This window comes from Myxine glutinosa, chromosome 6, assembly GCF_964187855.1.
Source record: "Myxine glutinosa chromosome 6, kmMyxGlut1.1, whole genome shotgun sequence".
In the NCBI taxonomy this organism is placed as follows: Eukaryota; Metazoa; Chordata; class Myxini; order Myxiniformes; family Myxinidae; genus Myxine; species Myxine glutinosa.
Window position 1 is genome coordinate 100430558 of NC_136266.1, and position 18962 is coordinate 100449519.

Sequence of the window (18962 nt, forward strand, 5' to 3'; positions counted from 1 at the left end):
CGTTTGTTGATGTGTAAAGTAGATGTTTATGGGTAGTGTTGTGTTTTGTGGATACAGTAAGGGGTAAGGGAGGGGCAATGTAGGTTACCTGGTGGGGGGGGGGGGCGTACGGTAGGAACGTACCTGTCTCACCTGGTTCCCATGTGCCCCCAGTGTGCATTACCTTGAATTGCGTGCACTTTTGCGCCCTTACCACCTTACTCACTTGTCTTATTTTGTCTCCCACCTCCGAGGATCTGGCTTTGGGGCAGAGAGAGGGGAGAGAGAGGTGTTGGCTCTGCAGTTGTGGGCCTGTACTTCCGCTGCTTGCTGCCTGGATCGATACACCATATGGACCGCAATTTTTGTGGCCGCCCACCATGGACCGCAGTTCTTTTGCGGGCAAGCACCACCCGTTGATGGACCTCTGGGTCAACGTGGCACCTATGCCATACAGGTGAACCACTTTTAGTTGGCCCCCCTGACGGCCACAATTCAGAAATGGACGCGGTTGGCGCCTTTCTTTATTTCTAAAGAAGCCAGAAGGCCAAGTGCACTCCATGAAGGCAAGACCAGCGGCAGAACATCGGCCGGCTGCGACACCACCGGTGACTATGAACACTTTATTGGTGCACCGGATGGTGCTGACTGTGCGTAATGGGGTGGTGCTTTTGGTGCTTGGACGGGGTGCTCTGCACATTATTAAAGGCCGTAGGGCCACAGGGCACTCGTGGGTTGGTGTATCGATGCTGGCATGCGTGCTCTCCCTATGCATAACATCTGCATGTGTTCCTCAAAGAACAGGTCCTGGATCGTAGTGTAAATATCAGTGTAGTCTTGTATAAATGATGCTCCCTACCGGCTGTATGTTTAGTTTGAGGATGCTTTCCGCGATTCGGTTATCCTGTGGGTGTGTTTCTGTTAGGAGAAGGGTGCAACGTCGCAGGGGGACATATTTACTCATTTGTGAACATCTGTAAAACTGTCGCACTCAGGGTTGAGTTAATAGTAGAGGGAACTACATCTGAGTGCCACACGAAAGTAGGTAAACATTTATCGGGTCGGGCCGCCCCGAGGTAGAGAAGGGTGCAATGTTGCGGTTATGGGATTTGCATCCATCCATATCCGCTTGTAAATATTCCCCTATTTCCTCAATACTTCCCAACTATCCCCAATCCCCCATTCCCTAGTCCCATTTTCTGTAAACAACACTCGGTAGACCCGACCTCCCCCTATTTCCCCCATTAAATGTCGTGCCCAGGTTCACCGCATCTCATGTAAGACAACTATAGGACATCTTGCTAGTTATTCTTAGTCTATGTCAGTTAAGGACTCGTTTCCATTAATTCTGACCCTTCGTTGCACCAGAATGTGATTGTATGGCACCGTTAGGAAGTTTCGGACCTCCCAATACCTCCCCGCAGCTCTTCCTCACGGTTCAGCAACAACAACAACAACAACAGCAACGGCGGTGGCGTGCACAGGGAGTGCGCGTCCTCACTCCGGCTTGGTTGGTAGGGGGTGTTGGGAGGGCATGAGGCCTTCCCAACGAGCCGCCATCGAACATGTGCTCGACGGGGTTACCAAATAGGGGCTCCCTGTCAGCTCCTCGTCAAGGGCGGAGCCCGGTAACCCCCGCACCCAATGGAAGCGGCGGACCGGTCCCATCTGGGGCGGAGCCAACCAGCCGAGGGCGTGTCACTCCCCGCTGAGCATGCGCAGGAAGAGGGAGGTGACGTCAGATGCGCGCTGAGCTTGGAGCAAGCAAGACGTACCCTCCGAGCGCTGTGAGGCCTCCCTGCATCTCTTGGACCGTGCTTGATCCTGTCCCCGAGCCAAGGTGCACCTTGTGCTATCGAACTACCTGTCCTTCCCTGCCATCAATCCCTGTGTAAGTCAGCCTTGTTCCGTTTGTCTGTGGTCTGTCTGGGATAAGATAAGACTGTAATTAAGTGCCTATCTCTTCTGTGTCTTTACCTCACTACCTTGTAATCTACCCCTTTTCTCCACCACTGTAATTACACCCTCCTCCGGAGGTCTTGAGAACTGTATCCCCTTGCGTCGTTTCCTCTTTCCCAGTCGTTGTGTCCTTTCCATCATTGATTTAGCATAGCGCGATTTGGTCAACGTCTGGGTGGAATCGGGGTCTAGTCGGGGAATAACTGTTAGGTCGCGGTAATACACCATCGCTCGGTCAAAAATAACATCTAAACCACGTCCGTAACAATATATATATATATATATATATATATATATATATATATATATATATATATATATATATATATATATATATTGTTGCGAATATGGAATTTGGCCTCCATATCCGCTTGTAAATATTCCCCTATTTTCTCCAATACTCCCCAACTTTCCCCAATCCCCCATTCCCTAGTCCCATTGCATGTAAACAACAATCAGTAGAGCCGACCTTCCCCTGATTCCCCCATTAAATGTCGTGCCCAGGTCCACCGCACCACACGTAGACAACTTTCGGACATCTTCCTAGTTATTCTTAATCTATGTCAGTTAAGGCCTCGTTTCCATTAATTATGACTCTTCGTTGCACCAGAATGTGATTATATGGCATCAGTAGTGAGTTTAGGACCTTTCCCATACCTCCTCCCATCTTCTTCCCCAAACAACAACAATAACAACAACTACAACAACAATTACAACTACAACTACGACTACAACAACAGAGGGGCGGGGAGTGTGCGTCCTCACACCGGCTCGGTTACCCGCCATGACCATGCGCTCCACGGCGTTACCCCGAAGGGGCTGGCTGTCAGCTCCTCGTCAGGGGCGGAGCCAGTAACCCCCCCACGCACCCAATGAGAAGCAACGTGCCGATTCCATCTGGGGCGGAGCTAACGAGCCGAGGGCGTGTCACTCCCCGCCGGATATACGTGGCCCCGCGCCGGATGTGACGTAAGATGCGCCTCAGCTTGGAGAAAGAACGTCGCCTTCCGAGCGCTGTGACCTCCCTGCATCTCTGGACCGGACCGAGTCGATTCTGCCTTGAACCAAGAGTGCACCTTGAGCCATCGATACCCGCTGTCCTTTTCATCAACCCCCGTGTGAGTCAGCCTTTTGTCCCGTTTATCTGTCGTCTGTTGGGGTTAATATAAGAGTGTGTCTAAGTGCTTGTCTTTCTATGCTGTCCCTCTTGTAGTTGTAATCTAACCTTCCGCCTTAATATAACCTCCTCCGGAGGTCTTGAGAACTGAACCCCTGGTGTCGTATTGTGTTATTGTAATCCAGCCGGGTGTCTTCTTTTTCTTATTGAGCCAGCATCGCGCGACTAGTCAACGTTCGGGCACAATCGGGTAACTTGTGCAGACGTGGTCATACCATAAAACCGCTCGGTAAATAACATCCAAGCCACGTCTGTAACAATTGGTGTCGAGGAGTGGAATTCGAACCCGGGACTAAATTTATTAGGCCCAAATTTGTAACAGTTAGAATCGATTTGGAGCGCGTTTCCCGCGCGAAATTATAACGGCGAAATTTGAATTTGTTTTACGAAAATAAAAAATAAAAACCGAATTTTGAAAGTCGCGCTATGGCGGATCAAGACAGCTGGGGTCCGGTAGAGGAGAGAGAGGTAGGGTCGATCCAGGACCAAAATGAGGGACAGGAGGAGAGCGAAGCAGTGAGGGCGGCAGGTTCGCAAAATAGCGCCGTCACGCACGAAGAAGCGGGCGCGCAAAATGGCGCCTCGCTCATCACCGCGCCAGCGACCGTGGCAGCGCCCCCGGTGGATTTGAACTTGTTTTTTATGCAAATGAAGGCCCTTATGGACAAGAATAATGAAGAAATGGAAAGCAGAATAATGATGGGAATGAGGGCTGATAGGGAACAAATGGGGAACCGGATGGATGCTCAGAGTGAGCAAATGAGGGTTAATAGTGAGCGATTAGAGGGCCAAATGGGGGTAATGGGAAACCAAATGGGGGTAATGAGGGACGAAGCGAGGGGTACCAGTGAGGGGTTAGACAATAATTTTGAGGAGTTAGACAAGAAATTTGGGAAGTTAGACAATAATTTTGAGGGGTTAGACAACGGGATAAAAGAAGTGAAAAATGGGTTAATGGGGGTAGAAAATAGAATGGCTGCCCAGGAGAATCAGATAGAGGGAGTGAAAAATGGGTTAGAGGGGTTAGAAAACAGTATGGAAGGCAAATTGAGGGACATGAGGGACCAAGCGGAAAGGGAAGTTAAACAAATGGAGCAGCAGATAGAGGGGGTCAGAATGGGGGTAGAAACCAAACTGGATGCTCACAGGGAGGAAATGGAGCAGATGAGGGTGGCATCTGGGCAGGAGATGCAAGTGATGGGAGAGCAGATCAGAAGAGGAGTGAGTGAGGAGGTCGGAGGAGTGCGTGAGGAGGTGAGGCACTGTAAGGAGCACATGGAGAAGGAGGTGAGAAAGGGGACTGTAAAGTTACAAGGGGGCATAGAGGACCTGACGCAGGAGGTGGAGCAGCTGACGGTGGGACAAACGGAGTTAGTGGAGCAGGTTCAAAGGAACACTGCGGTATTAGGAGGATTAAAAGCGACACAAAACGACATAAAAAACGACTTGATAGCGACAAAGAGGGAATGTCAGATGGTACGTGAGGGACTGACAACGAGGTTGGACGAGGTGATAGAGGTAATGGAGACGAAGGACCGGCAGGTGAGGACGCACCTGGAAACGGTCAAGGTAGCCTTAGAGGATGAGCTTGAGGAGACGTACCGGGGAATAAAAGAGGTGAAGCACAAATTAGAAGAAGTGGAAGAAGGGATGAGCGAAATTAAGAAGCGACGGAGAGGGGATAAGAAAGAGATAAAAGAGGAGATAAAAGAATTGGTCCAAAGTCTGTGTTTGGATCGTGATGTGCTCATTAACCGGATGAGGGATTCGCAGGTGATGGAGGAGAAGCGAAGAGGAAGAGGACCCGGTGTAAGTGGTGACCAATATGGTCGTGCGTATGATGCGCCAGGGGATTTAAGAAGCTTGGGGATTGGTTTGGACCCGGGTGTTCGTGAAAGGCCACTGGTGAAGTGTGCGACAGGTCTGGTGAGCGAAAGAGGAGGTGTGCGAGAAAGTCCGACTCTGGGGTGTGTGAGGAAAAAGTGCGTGCCAAGGAGTGAGGGTGCTGGCGAGAGTGAGTCGGTCGTAGCGTGTGTGCGAGGGAGCACATGGAAGCGCGGTGTGGTGAGTGTTACAGAGGGTGTAACGGGAGAGTGTGCGCGAGAAAGGTGTGTGACGGACAGGTGCATGAGGAAAGAGTGCGCTGTCAGAAGTAAGGAAGAGTGTCCACCTGTGGTGAGTGTTACAGAGGGTGTAACGGGAGAGTGTGCGCGAGAAAGGTGTGTGACGGACAGGTGCATGGGGAAAGAGTGTGCTGTCAAGAGTAAGGGTGAGTGCGCTGTCAGGAATGGAGGTGGAAGTAGTGAGAGTGACATGGAGCGTGAGTTAGTTGTGACAGGTGAGCGAGGATGTACACCTGGGATGGAAGGATGCACACCTGGAATGGTAGAGCGTGAGTGGGAATGCACGCTGGAGTTGGTGGTGAGGCACGTGGTTGGGTGTGCGAATGAGAGCACACCTGTGATTGTCACAGAGGAGGTGACAGAGGAGGGGGCGCGAAGCGGTGTTTTGGTGAGGTGTGCGACCAACGAATGTGTGCCAAAGTGTTCGGTGGTCAGGTGTGTGACCAAGGCTGTGAGTGGAATGGGTGTACCTGGGTGTGTAAGGAAAGGTACGAGGAGCATGGGCACGGCTGGATGTGTGAGCAAGGAACGGGCTGCGGGGTGTAAGCGTCCAGGTGAAGCATCGACGTTAGACGGGGTAGAGTTTAGAACGACTTATAGCCGAGTCGGGCCCTCGGTGCGTGCCGGGCCTCGCTTTGAACGGCCGCGTCCAGGCTCCACTAGGCGGAGCTGGCAGCCCGATAGGAAGGGTCGTTATGGCGACCACGTTTTGTTGAGACGTGCCGGCAGGTCGAGATCGGGACATTGGATGGCTCCGTGCCGAGATGGTGCGTGGGATCTCGGCCCGGGTAAACCTCCTTCCCTGCACCGAGTGCTGGACGCATCCAGCCGCTGGCACAAAACAACCAGCATCCATTGCTTGGCTTTACGAAACCGGGCTTTGGACAGGGATTGGCGCACCGAGAGGTATTAGTGAGTAGACTGGGTGATGAGGTTAGTGTTTTGGACCCAAAATTAGAGAAAAACAAAATTTGATGATTGGCAAGGGATTGGCAGTAGTGATTGGCAGATGATGGGTAGTGATTGGCAAATTTTTGATTTGTTGAAATTTGATGTGCAAAATTGGTAGTGAGAGACCCCCGATGGGGTGGGATGGCAAATCTGCCACCCTTCCCATGCGGGGGGCAAAGGAGCAATAGTTTATGGGGTGTATGGCAGTGAAAACTAGCCCGGGTGGGTTAGGTTATATTGATAGGGATCTAGAGAAGATGACCTTAGGTGACGTTAAGTTTAGTTAGTGACTGATACCTGTAGTAGGGACGCAGGTAGATTAGTGTGGATGATAATGACGTGGGAGCGCAATAGTTTAAAGGGACGACTGGGAAGCGCAAGTTTCAGAAGGGAGTAGTTAGCTGAGATGATGCTGTGTGTGTGAGAATTGAACAGGTGTGATTGCACAGGTGTGCAACTGGACAGGTGTGTGGAGCAGTGTGTGAGTAGTGAGTGTTGTGGATCAGCGCGAATGCGCTTGGGGAGAGAAGGGTGCAGGTGGCACCAGGTGTGAGAGCACAGGTGTGCAAGTACAGGTGTGTGGAGAGAGTTGGAGTGAGTGGGACGGAGTGGTGTGCATGGTGCGAAGGTGTGGATGGGGGAAAAGTGGACCCCCTTTCACGAGTACCCGGGGCGGGTAGTGTAAGTGTTAGGTAGAGGGTACAGGTAAATTGTGGTTGGATATTGGCATTTGTGGTGCGGTTGAAGAATGGTGTTGTGAATGGGTGCATTAGTGTTGTGGAAATGGCTGGGCGTGTAGCCTGTTAGTGCGTGTAGTTGGTTGGGCACTCCACCACTGTGAGGATGTCGGCCAGGTGAGGCCGCAGGTGGGCTCTGGGAGCCGGTAGAGTTGTGGATGGGGCCCGAGGATCCGGAGGATGGACCCGGGTAGCCCAGTGCCAGAGAGGGCACCGAGTGGGGAGAGTGCCAGAGGGCCTGCCCCAGTTAGTTAGGTTAGGGTGAGGAGCTAGGTAAGCTCGGAGGCAACTGCAGTGGTGGAGGGGTGCAGGTGGGTAGACCCACTGGGAGAGGTACACGCCACAGCCCAGAAATTGTACGAGGGCACCGGGAGATGAATCGGGGGAGTGAGACCCCAAATTGAAGAGCACCACAGTTTGGCCAATGGGAATTGGTTTTTAGAACCCATAGTGTAAGGGGGCCAATGGTTTGGCCGGAGAAAGACCCCGGGTAGTGTAAAGTTGTTAAAGTCATTTAGGAAATAGTTAGGATTGAAGAACCTGTCGCACCATACGCAGCCACTTACCTGAGGTGATGATGATGACTCCACACCTGTGTTTCCTTTGTTTTGTGTTGCAGAAATGAGAATTGCTGTTGGATTTGTGAGACGCATCACGACGTGGATGAGACATTGGGGTGATTCCATCTCTCCCTCCCTAGGAGGGACTGATGATGAATTGGTGATGGCAAATTTTGATGTTGAGTTGGAGATGGCAAATTTTGATGAGAGTTGAAAATGGCAAATTTGATTGGTTAGGAGGGAGAGAAGACGAATTTGGTATATGGGAGGAACGGGGAAGACAGTAGGGATGTTTGTTGATTGGTAAAGTAGATGTTTATGGGTAGTGTTGTGTTTTGTGGATGCAGTAAGGGGTAAGGGAGGGGCCATGTAGGTTACCTGGTGGGGGGGGCGTACGATAGGAACGTACCTGTCTCACCTGGTTCCCATGTGCCCCCAGTGTGCATCACCTTACATTGCGTGCACTTTTGCGCCCTTACCACCTTACTCACTTGTCTGCTTCTTTTGTCTCCCACCTCCGAGGATCTGGCTTTGGGGTAGAGAGAGAGGAGAGAGAGGTGCTGGCTGCGCAGTTGTGGGCCTGCACTTTCGCTGTTTGCTGCCGGGATCGATACACCATATGGACCGCAATGTTTGTGGCCACCCACAATGGACCGCAGTTCGTTTGCGGCCAAGCACCACCCGGGGATGGACCTATGGGTCAACGTGGCACCTATGCCATAAAGGTGAACCACTGTTAATTAACACCAAGTGCACCACAAGAAGAGCAAGAGACACCTGCAGGGTTAGGGGTTGTCGAATTTATTTTTATTCCAATGAACAATGGTGACTGCACCGATTGGTGGTGGGGTGGTGCTGTTGATGCTCGGGAAGGGTGCTCTGCACGTTATTAAAGGCCGTCGGCCACAGAGCACTCGTGGGTTGGTGTATCGATGCTGGCAAGCGCGCTCTCTCTATGCATAACATCTGCATGTGTTCCTCCAAAGACAGGTCCTGGATCGTAGTGTAGATATCAGCGTAATCTTGTAAATAATGCTCCCTACCGGCTGTATGTTTAGTTTGAGGATTCTTTCCGGATTCGGTTATCCTGTGGGTGTGTTTCTGTGAGGAGAAGGGTGCAACGTCGCAGGGGGATATATTTACTCATTTGTGAATATCTGTAAAACTGTCGCACTCAGGGTAGAGTTAATAGTAGAGGGAACTACATTGCGTGCCACACTAAAGTAGGTAAAAATTAATCGGGTCGGGACGCCCCGAGGGTAGAGAAGGGTGCAATGTTGCGAATATGGAATTTGGCCTCCATATCCGCTTGTAAATATTCCCCTATTTTCTCCAATACTCCCCAACTTTCCCCAATCCCCCATTCCCTAGTCCCATTGCATGTAAACAACAATCAGTAGAGCCGACCTTCCCCTTATTCCCCCATTAAATGTCGTGCCCAGGTCCACCGCACCACACGTAGACAACTTTCGGACATCTTCCTAGTTATTCTTAATCTATGTCAGTTAAGGCCTCGTTTCCATTAATTATGACTCTTCGTTGCACCAGAATGTGATTATATGGCATCAGTAGTGAGTTTAGGACCTTTCCCATACCTCCTCCCATCTTCTTCCCCAAACAACAACAATAACAACAACTACAACAACAATTACAACTACAACTACGACTACAACAACAGAGGGGCGGGGAGTGTGCGTCCTCACACCGGCTCGGTTACCCGCCATGACCATGCGCTCCACGGCGTTACCCCGAAGGGGCTGGCTGTCAGCTCCTCGTCAGGGGCGGAGCCAGTAACCCCCCCACGCACCCAATGAGAAGCAACGTGCCGATTCCATCTGGGGTGGAGCTAACGAGCCGAGGGCGTGTCACTCCCCGCCGGATATACGTGGCCCCGCGCCGGATGTGACGTAAGATGCGCCTCAGCTTGGAGAAAGAACGTCGCCTTCCGAGCGCTGTGACCTCCCTGCATCTCTGGACCGGACCGAGTCGATTCTGCCTTGAGCCAAGAGTGCACCTTGAGCCATCGATACCCGCTGTCCTTTTCATCAACCCCCGTGTGAGTCAGCCTTTTGTCCCGTTTATCTGTCGTCTGTTGGGGTTAATATAAGAGTGTGTCTAAGTGCTTGTCTTTCTATGCTGTCCCTCTTGTAGTTGTAATCTAACCTTCCGCCTTAATATAACCTCCTCCGGAGGTCTTGAGAACTGAACCCCTGGTGTCGTATTGTGTTATTGTAATCCAGCCGGGTGTCTTCTTTTTCTTATTGAGCCAGCATCGCGCGACTAGTCAACGTTCGGGCACAATCGGGTAACTTGTGCAGACGTGGTCATACCATAAAACCGCTCGGTAAATAACATCCAAGCCACGTCTGTAACAATATATACAGATTTGGCATTTAATATGGAATATATTTTTTTTCCTGACTTGGGTTTACTTTCTTAACTCAGTATATCAATCTGGTGCGTTTCTTTTACGCTTTGGTGATTTATTTGTTAAAAGAACCATGTCACTGATTGTCTGTCGCAGCAAGAAGTCAACAACAGGATTATATCACAGGTGGCGTGGCAAAATGTACGGACAGGTGCATTTGATGATTGTCTTCACAGTCGGGTATACAAGGGTTTTTGCGTTCTGTATTAGTGGAAAACAACTGCTGCAAGCTGCACGTCTCCAAAAGTTATTGCCGCTTCCTCTGGAGATGGTCCGTCAACTCGACAATGCTGTTTGTCATGGAGTGGTGGCTTTACGAAATTACGGCATGACACAGCGTGCTATTGCTCGGCAGTATGGCATCACTCAAGGTCAGGTGTCAAAGATCCTGAAACGAAATGCTCAGAGTGGTGTCCCTACTCCAATACCGAGGCCAGGACTTCCCCGCAGAACCACAAGGAGGGATGATCGCCAGCTGCACCGGTTGGTCCGCAATGGCCGTACCAAGTCAGCTAATCGGCTTAGGTCTGAGTGGCAGCAACTGACAAATGTGCCTGTATCCAGAAGGCAAGTCAACCAACGACTGGTTCAAGCAGGCTATCATGCCAGGCGTCCCCTGAGAAAGCCACGCCTGACCAGACAACACCGCCAGCGCCGATTGCAGTGGGCCAGAGAGCACCGTCAATGGCAGCCAGGACACTGGAATCACGTGATCTTCAGTGACGAGTCTAGATCTCTGGTCTATCGTCAAGATGGCCGCGTCCGAGTGTGCAGACAAGTGCATGAAGCCTATAACAAAGATTGTATAGTGCCAAGAGTCCAAGCTGGAGGTGGTGGGGTGACCGTTTGGGCTGCTGTTCATGCAGGGGGCAAAACTGACCTGGTTGTTCGGAATGGAAACCTGAACCAGTTCAAGTACAGGGCCATTCTGGAAGAAACATTGCTTCCATTTGCTCGTGCAGCCTTTCGAGGAAACATCGTCTTCCAAGATGACAATGCACGGCCTCATCGTGCTCCCATGATCCAACACTTTCTTGCTGACCGTGGTGTAGAGCATATGGAGTGGCCTGCCATGTCCCCGGATATGAATCCGATAGAGAACCTGTGGGCAGAATTAACGCGTCTAATCGACCACTTGGACCAGCAGCCGACCGCTGTGCGTGAATTGCAACAGGCTATTGTCACTACATGGCAAGCGATTCCTGTCCAAACCTTGGCAAATCTCGTGAACAGCATGCCTCAACGTGTACGTGCTCTCCTGAATGCTCGTGGGGGTTACACAAAGTACTGAACTGTAATTTTACTATCCGTAATCCCAGTCGTAATTTAACTTTTGTTTTTGTTAAAAAAAATTTTGGCTAATGTGCAAAATATGGAGATACTTCTGGAAAACGTACAGAAGTTTAACACAGTACTGTCCGTGAATTGAGTTAGATATCAGTTTACATCACTTTCAAGGATCAATTTATTTGTTTCGAAATGTCAAATGTGGTTTTTGTTTCTTTTAAAGGTCACATTAACAAAATCTAGAATAATTTCAACATAATTCCAATGAACTTTTGGTTCTAAGTCATCTTGAAAAGTAAGTTCACCCCCCAAAAAAAATATTCCATATTAAATGCCAAGTCTGTATATATATATATATATATATATATATATATATATATATATATATATATATATATATATATATATATATATATATATATATATATATATACACTGTATATATATAAATGTATATATATAAAGCACTGTATATATATAAATATAATGCACTGTATATGTATATATAAAGCAAGAACGTCGAGGAGTGTGGTAGTGAGACGAGGAGTGGTGGATAACATGCACAGGTTTGAGCTGGGAGGGGAGGTGGTTCCATCATTGGTAGAGGCCCCTGTGAAGATTTTGGGAAGATGGTATACAGTGGAGTTGAATGATGTGGGAAGAGTGGAGGAGGTCAGAAACAAGCTTTTGAGAGGTTTGAAGAGGATTGATGGATGTGGTTTGCCAGGTAAGTTGAAGGTATGGTGTTTGAAGTTTGGGTTGATGCCACGAGTATTGTGGTCATTGATGATGTATGATATTGCAATTGGGCATGTAGAGAGGATGGAGGTTGTGGTGAGCGGGTTTGTGAGGAGGTGGTTGGGAGTGCCACGCTGTTTGACGAACATTGCCTTTTATGGTCAGGGTGGAAAACTCCAGTTTCCCTTGACATCATTAACCGAGGAGTTTAAGGTGGTGAGGGTGCGGGAGTTCATGATGTTGCAGGATTCAAGTGATGCAGTGGTAAAGAATGCTCTCCCAGAGAAGAAGGGAAGTCGGAAGTGGAATGCAAGAGCAGAGGTGGACGAGATGGAGGAGCGGTTGCAACAGGAGGAGGTCATGGGGATGGTACAGCACGGGAAGCATGGCTTGGGGTGGATGAAGCATGAGTGATGGGGAAAGGCATGTGTGAAAGAGAGGCAGAAGATGGTTGAGAGGGAGGTGAGAAGAAAGGAAGAGGAGGGGAGATATGTGAAAGCAGTCGGTCAGGCACAGCAAGGTGCTTGGACTAAGTGGGAAGGTGTGCGGGTGAGGATATTGAAGTGGCAAGAGATTTGGAGGATGGAGCCAATATTGTTGAATTTCCTGTTGCGGGCAACGTATGATGTGCTTCCGTCACCAGTAAACTTGAGATTGTGGGGGTTGTTGCAGGAGGAGAGATGTTATTTGTGTGGAGGTGTGGGAACGGTGCAGCATGCACTGAGTGCATGCTCAGTAGCATTGGCAGCAGGAAGATACAGGTGGCGACATGATCAGGTGCTGGCGGTGGTGGTGCAGATGGTGCAACAAGGGGTGCTGAGATCGAGAGAGAGAAGAGTGGAGAAGGAGACTGATGGGGGAGAGGTGTGGTTTGTCAAAGAGGGCCAAGTGGTAAGAGGTGGAAAGAGGAGGAGGTGGAAAGCAAGAGGGCTGTCAGATGCTTGTGATTGGCAGGTGGTGACAGACCTAAAGCCACAATTGGTATTCCCAGAGGAGATCTGTTGGACAAGGTTGTGGCCTGACATTGTCATTTGGTCAAGTGCAGCAAGACAGGTCATCTTAGGGGAGTTGTCGGTACCTTGGGAAGAGAACATGGAGGAGGTGCACGAGAGGAAGAGAGGAAAGTACAGTGAGCTGGAGGCAGAATGCCGGGAGAAGGGTTGGTGAGTTTCGTGTCAGCCATTTGAGGTGGGGTGTAGACTGTAGAGGGTATATTGGCAATTCCTTTTCTGTATTTCTTGCTAGGCTGGGAGTGTGTGGGACAGAAAGAAGGAGGATGTGTGACAAGGTGGCCCAGGTTGCCTTGAAAGGCTCATTTTGGATATGGAGGAAGTTTATGGAGGCACGTCGAACGGTGTAGGTTGGTTGTGTGTATTTTTTTTTTTTTTTTTTTTTTTTGTTACCATTATTATTTCTTATTTTGTGTATATGAGTGAGTGGGTGAGGGTGTGTTTTTGCATGAATTAATTTTTGCATGAGTGTGTTTTTGTGTGTTGAGTGGTGTATGATGTAAGGGTAGGTGGTTGGTTGGTTGGTGATGTGTGTGTATGGGTGTGTATGTGTGTGTATGAATGATCTGGTGTGTTTTGTTGGTGAGTGGTGAAGGGTATAAAGGGGGGTGTTTGAGTGTTCCACCATGTTTGTTTGGTGCTGTGGATTCTGGATGTGGAGGTGTTTTTGTTGTTGTTCGCACTGGCTGGGGGTGGGGGTATGTATGCATCCAGGTGCATTTGCTGCATGTGGATGTGTATGTGCCCCTGCTGGCCCACCTTAGCTGACCGTATCGAGGTTGAAGGGCCGAAACGGGATGATGCTGAGGACCTCGACTGAGGACCCGGTCAGTGCGGCACACTTGTGCCCAGGGTTGTTTTGAACTTGTGTATATATATATTGTTGCGGATATGAGGATTGTGTTTTTTTTATTGTGTTGTATTGTAGTAAATTGTTGTGAATTATTGCTTCAGTCTGGACCCTCCTGCCTCCAGTGTTGTGTAAAGGTCAAAGGGCGTCCCATAATTAGTCCATAAAGCATACACGTTAGCCAATCATAGATTTCCCCCTGGTTGATAGTTATATCTTTATTATGTGTATTAGGGTAAGGCCTTGTCTTCCATTAAGATGACACTCCATTGCACCAAGTGAAATAGAGTAGATTCCTTTCACTTTCCCCTTTCATCATTGCCAAGCCTCGATTGCCAATTACATCCCCTCCAAAACCGCCATTGAACATGTGCTCGGGTCGGGGAAGAGGGGCGTGCCCGCCCGTCGTCATCAAGGGCGGAGCCAGAGGGTCGCGCGACCAACCAGGGCCGAGGTGAGCACACCGATGGGCGTGTCCTGAAGGCCGGCGGCTTGATCGCCGGAGGCGCTATAAAGGCGCGCGCGCAAGAAGCAAGGTAGTTGTCGGTGGTGAGGAGTGATTGGACCAAGAGAAAGAGAAAGAGTGGTTGGAGCAAGAAAGAGAAAGAGTGGTTGGACCAAGAGAGAAAGAGTGGTTGGACAGGGAGACGTGCAAGAGTGTTGTTGAGTTGAGGGTTTGGACCAGACGAGGCAGACGAGTCCTGGCAAAGCACGCGACGTCCACAGCCGCAGCAACAGCAGCAACAACAGCAGCGTGGGGCCTGAACGGCGGTTTTGAGCAGGGCCGCGAAGGAACGGCGGCTGCTAAACGCGCCGATCGTGCTGCAGCATCATTGGACCTTCCTCTCCCTCCAGCCATCCACCTCCTGCCTGTCCATCCTTTTTGTGTACGTGAGTTTGTTCTGTTTGTTTTGTCCCTGGGGATTTAATTAAGCTTGTATAAGGAATTTGCACTGTGTCTCTAATTCTTCTGTATATTATTTTATTATCTTTCCTTCTTCCTTGGTTATTTTGAGCCTGTATATAGTAGGAATAAATTTAGTAGTATTTTCAACCTTTTTTTCGTCTTCTTCTTCTTCTTCTTCACATCCGTGTCGCTTTTGTCTTTTCCATATTGAATATCTGTGGCGCGATCCGGCCAACGTTCGGGAATCGGGTTAGTCGGGGTAACTGTTAGGCCGCGGTGCCATCCGCTTGGCAAACCAACATCCTTATCCGCGGGCCGTAACAATATATATATATATATATATATATATATATATATATATATACTCAGAGGCAAAAGTTATTGTGACATGGAATTTTTTCATTGGTAATCTTGTGAATGAATTTTTGGATTTGAACCAGAGAAAGAGTGTGTTAAAATGGTCGAAGAAACGCAACCAAGCAGTTGTTGTTCGAATTGCACGAAATTTGCAAGAAGCATGACATATTCGAGAAAAATGGCCAGCAATGTTCACTTTAAAAGGCCAGACAACCAGACGCTTATCATTTCCACTCAATGCAGTCTTAAGAAGTGCAGAAGTCAGAAAAACACCTCTATTCATCGTTCTGGAACAAGTTCGACATACCACGCCTCGGGGAAAATGACAGATGGAGAGCTATAGGTATGCTTCAGTCTGGTACCTCGCAGCGTGATGTTGCTCGTCGATTCAACATCCATAGAAACACCATTTGGCACAGCTTCACCGAGCTGACGGTAGGACACATGTCTACAGGTGCACAGGTGAACGTTACATCAGGCCATGTGTTCTGGAAGGGGATCATTTTGGAGGTGGGGGCATTATGATCTGGGGTGGGATAACAGCTGCAGCAAGAACGCCAATGATTGTGATTGAGGGGAACTTGAATGCTGTGAGGTACCGAGACGAGATTTTGCAAATGGCCGCTTTACCGTTTTTCAACAGAACGGCCCTGGAGTGACGTTTCAACACGATAATGCCAGACCACACATTGCTCGAGTTGTACAGCAGTATCTTAATCAGAACAATGTTAATGTGTTACCCTGGCCTGCAAGATCCCCTGATTTGTCACCCATTGAACACGTCTGGGATGAAATGGAGCGACGTTTACAACGTCATCCGAATCCTCCAAAAACGCTGCAGGAACTCCACCAAATCCTTCCTCGGATATGGAATGATCTTCCCAAGGACTTTCATCGACGTTTAGTGGCCTCAATGAGGCGAAGGTGCCAGGCCTGCATCAATGCACAAGGTGGACACACTCGCTACTGACTGTGTGAACTTGCTTGTGAACCCCCTCTTGTGTTGTGGCTCATTTGCATATGCCAGGTGCACTGTTCTTATGGACTGTTGATCGTTACCATACCTTGAAACATTTGTCTTTCCATGTAATAACATTTCATTCGCGGCAGTAAAAGTTTAACACTGATTCTGTTTGTTGTTTGTGTGTCACAATAACTTTTGCCTTTGAGTATATATATATATATATATATATATTTTTATATATATATATATATATATATATATATATATATATATATATATATATATATATATTGCTACGGTTCTGAGATTTGTACATATGACATCATTAAAGGTTAAAGGTTTGCCCCCCCATAGTTAGTCCACAAGCAACACGTAGGCCCACTTAGAGTATTAGTTATGTCCTAGTATGTGTAAGAGTAGGCCATTTCCCTAGTAATATCTGCGTTGTGTAAAGAAATGAGCTTAGGTCCTTTCATTTTGCGGCCACCCTTCAATTTCGCCTATGGGCAAACTCGATCCCGCGCCCCATTTTGGCTGATCCCTCCGTGTGAGTTACGCTTTGGCTGCCAGCAGCATTCGCTGCCCTTTGTTCGCTCTAAACTAGCCCAGTAACACGAGGTAGGCCTAAGAATAGGGAGGAGCGCGGGGGTCGAGGAGGGGCGGCGTCGAGGGGCACGTCAGAGGCGATGAGGGTAAGGGCCACCAGCCAACCAGGGCTCTGAGGACAGGGCGTGGTAAGGGCGCGTCTGGAAAGTTCCAGAGAGTTCGCTGGGCAGGGCTATATAAGCCTTCGCACAAAGCTCATGAACAGGACTCGCGAGAGAGGGACTTGTCGGCACAGGAGTTATGAGATGGGAGAGGACTCATGTGAACAAGACTGTATCCAGAGGACTGGAAGGAGTTGCATTGTATTGAACTATTACGTACGCAACCACGCGAGTGAACGCGGCCATAGCCGCCAGTGTAACCGCCAGAGCCCAGCCCTACCGTTTGCCCCGTAATTATCCCGTGTGCACCAACGACACGCGGAGAGCTCCTGCCGTTTGTTTCATCTACTTCGCGGTGCGAGCTGGGGACCGGAGGGAGAGCTGCCTGGATGCCATCCCTGGACGTGCTGACCTGTTCATCTGCAATCCCCGTGTGAGTGTCTGTGTGTGAGACGGGCCCGTTTGTCCAGGGAATAAGTTAAGACTGTGATTAAGGCTGCACTGTGTCTTCTTCTTCTGATCATTGTACATCGTGTAAATAAATCTTGTTATTCCTTTTCTTCCAATTCGACCGTTTCTGTGATTTCCATCATTGGGTAAGTGTGGCACGAATAAGAACCGCTTGGATCGGGGTCTAGTAATTGATAACGGCTCGGGTCACGGGTTCGCTACCGCTCGGCGTATCCACCAACACCCGTGATTCGGGCGGGTCTTATTTCCTCGTTTCTGAGCAGCGCGAGTAATTAGGTAATAGCGAATTCTTAGTCCTAAAACCCTACTTCGTGCTGTCCGGGAAGGACGTCATCGGTCCCGGGTCCCGTCGCTCAGTCAAAGACAAGGGGACTAATCCCCCCTTGGTAAGGGGAAAAGGCCGGCGCAGAGATCTGCAACTATATATATATATATATATATATATATATATATATATATATATATATATATATATATATATATATATATCTATCTATCTATCTATCTATCTATCTATATATATATATAGTGTTGCGGATATGAGGATTGTATTTTTTTATTGTGTGTATTGTATTGTGGTAAATTGCTGTGTAACATTGTTGATTATGGCCCCTCCTGCCTCCAGAGTTGTGTAAAGGTAAAAAGAGCGTCCCGGTAGTTAATTCCATGAAACACCACATTGCAGGACACTATAAGACCCTTGTTCAGTAGCTTATATCTTTATTATGTGTTTTAGAGTAAGGCCTTGTCTTCCATTAGAATGACACTCCATTGTACCAAGTGAAAAAGATAGATTCCCTTCATTCCCATTCCCAAAAACCTCCATTTCCCCTTTCGTCGATTGGCAATTACATCCCCTCCAAAGCCGCCATTGACCACGAGGCAGGGTTGGGGAAGAAAGGCGGGTCCCCGCCTCGTCATAGAGGGGAGGAGTGAGTCAGCCCCACTCAACCAACCACGAACAAGGGGTTGGACTTGGAGAGGGTGTGGAAAGAAACATCAAGGAGGTTCGCGAAGGTTGAGGGGCGGGGCCTATATAACCCGCGACGGGACGTTCCCCAAGGAGAGTTGCAAAAAGGTCCAAGGCTGAGCTAAGCTGCGTGGTGAGAGTGCAAAAAGGTCCAGAGAGGAGCTGAGCTGCGTGGAGAGGTACACGACAAAGGAAGGGTCCAAGAGATGAGCAGGAGATCTGAGATGAGCTTTTAGAGATCTGAGATGAGCAATGACAAGAGCTGAGTTGTGAGGTCCAAAAGCAGAGATCATCCGGGGAAGCGAAAAAGCCTGCTATTCGTCACCTTGCTCGCCAGCAGCAGCGTCTACATCAGCAACAAGACTCGACAGCCATTTGGGGCCAGGACGGCGGTTTTGAGCAGGGCCGCAAAGGGACGGTGGCTGCCGAACGCGCCGATCGTGCTGCCAGCTCCGGACCTTCCTCTCCTTTCCAGCCATTCCTGCCTGCAAGTTCCCCATTCGTGTACGTGAGTTTGTTCTGTTTGTGCTGTCTTGGGTAGTAAACTAAGTCTGTATAAGCTAGTAATTTTCACTGTGTTACCTGCTTTTTCATGTCCCCTGTAAATAATCGTGACTGCTCTTTTTGCTTGTGTGTGTGTAAATAATAAACCCCGTTACTCTTCTGTACATCTTCTTCTTCCTCTTTGCATTCGTCGTCTTAGTCTTTTCCCTATTGAATAGCTGTGGCGCGATACGGCCAACGTCTGGGTGAATCGGGTGAGTCGGGGAAAACCTGTTCGGCCGCG

The 18962-nt window shown here is 49.1% G+C and overlaps 1 protein-coding gene across 6 annotated transcripts in view; it reads left to right on the top strand.

The window, feature by feature from the left end:
• TMCO4 (transmembrane and coiled-coil domains 4) overlaps nucleotides 1-18962 on the top strand; it is an 86480-nt gene that overhangs the window by 10825 nt on the left and 56693 nt on the right. The gene's annotated exons all lie outside the window — the stretch shown is intronic.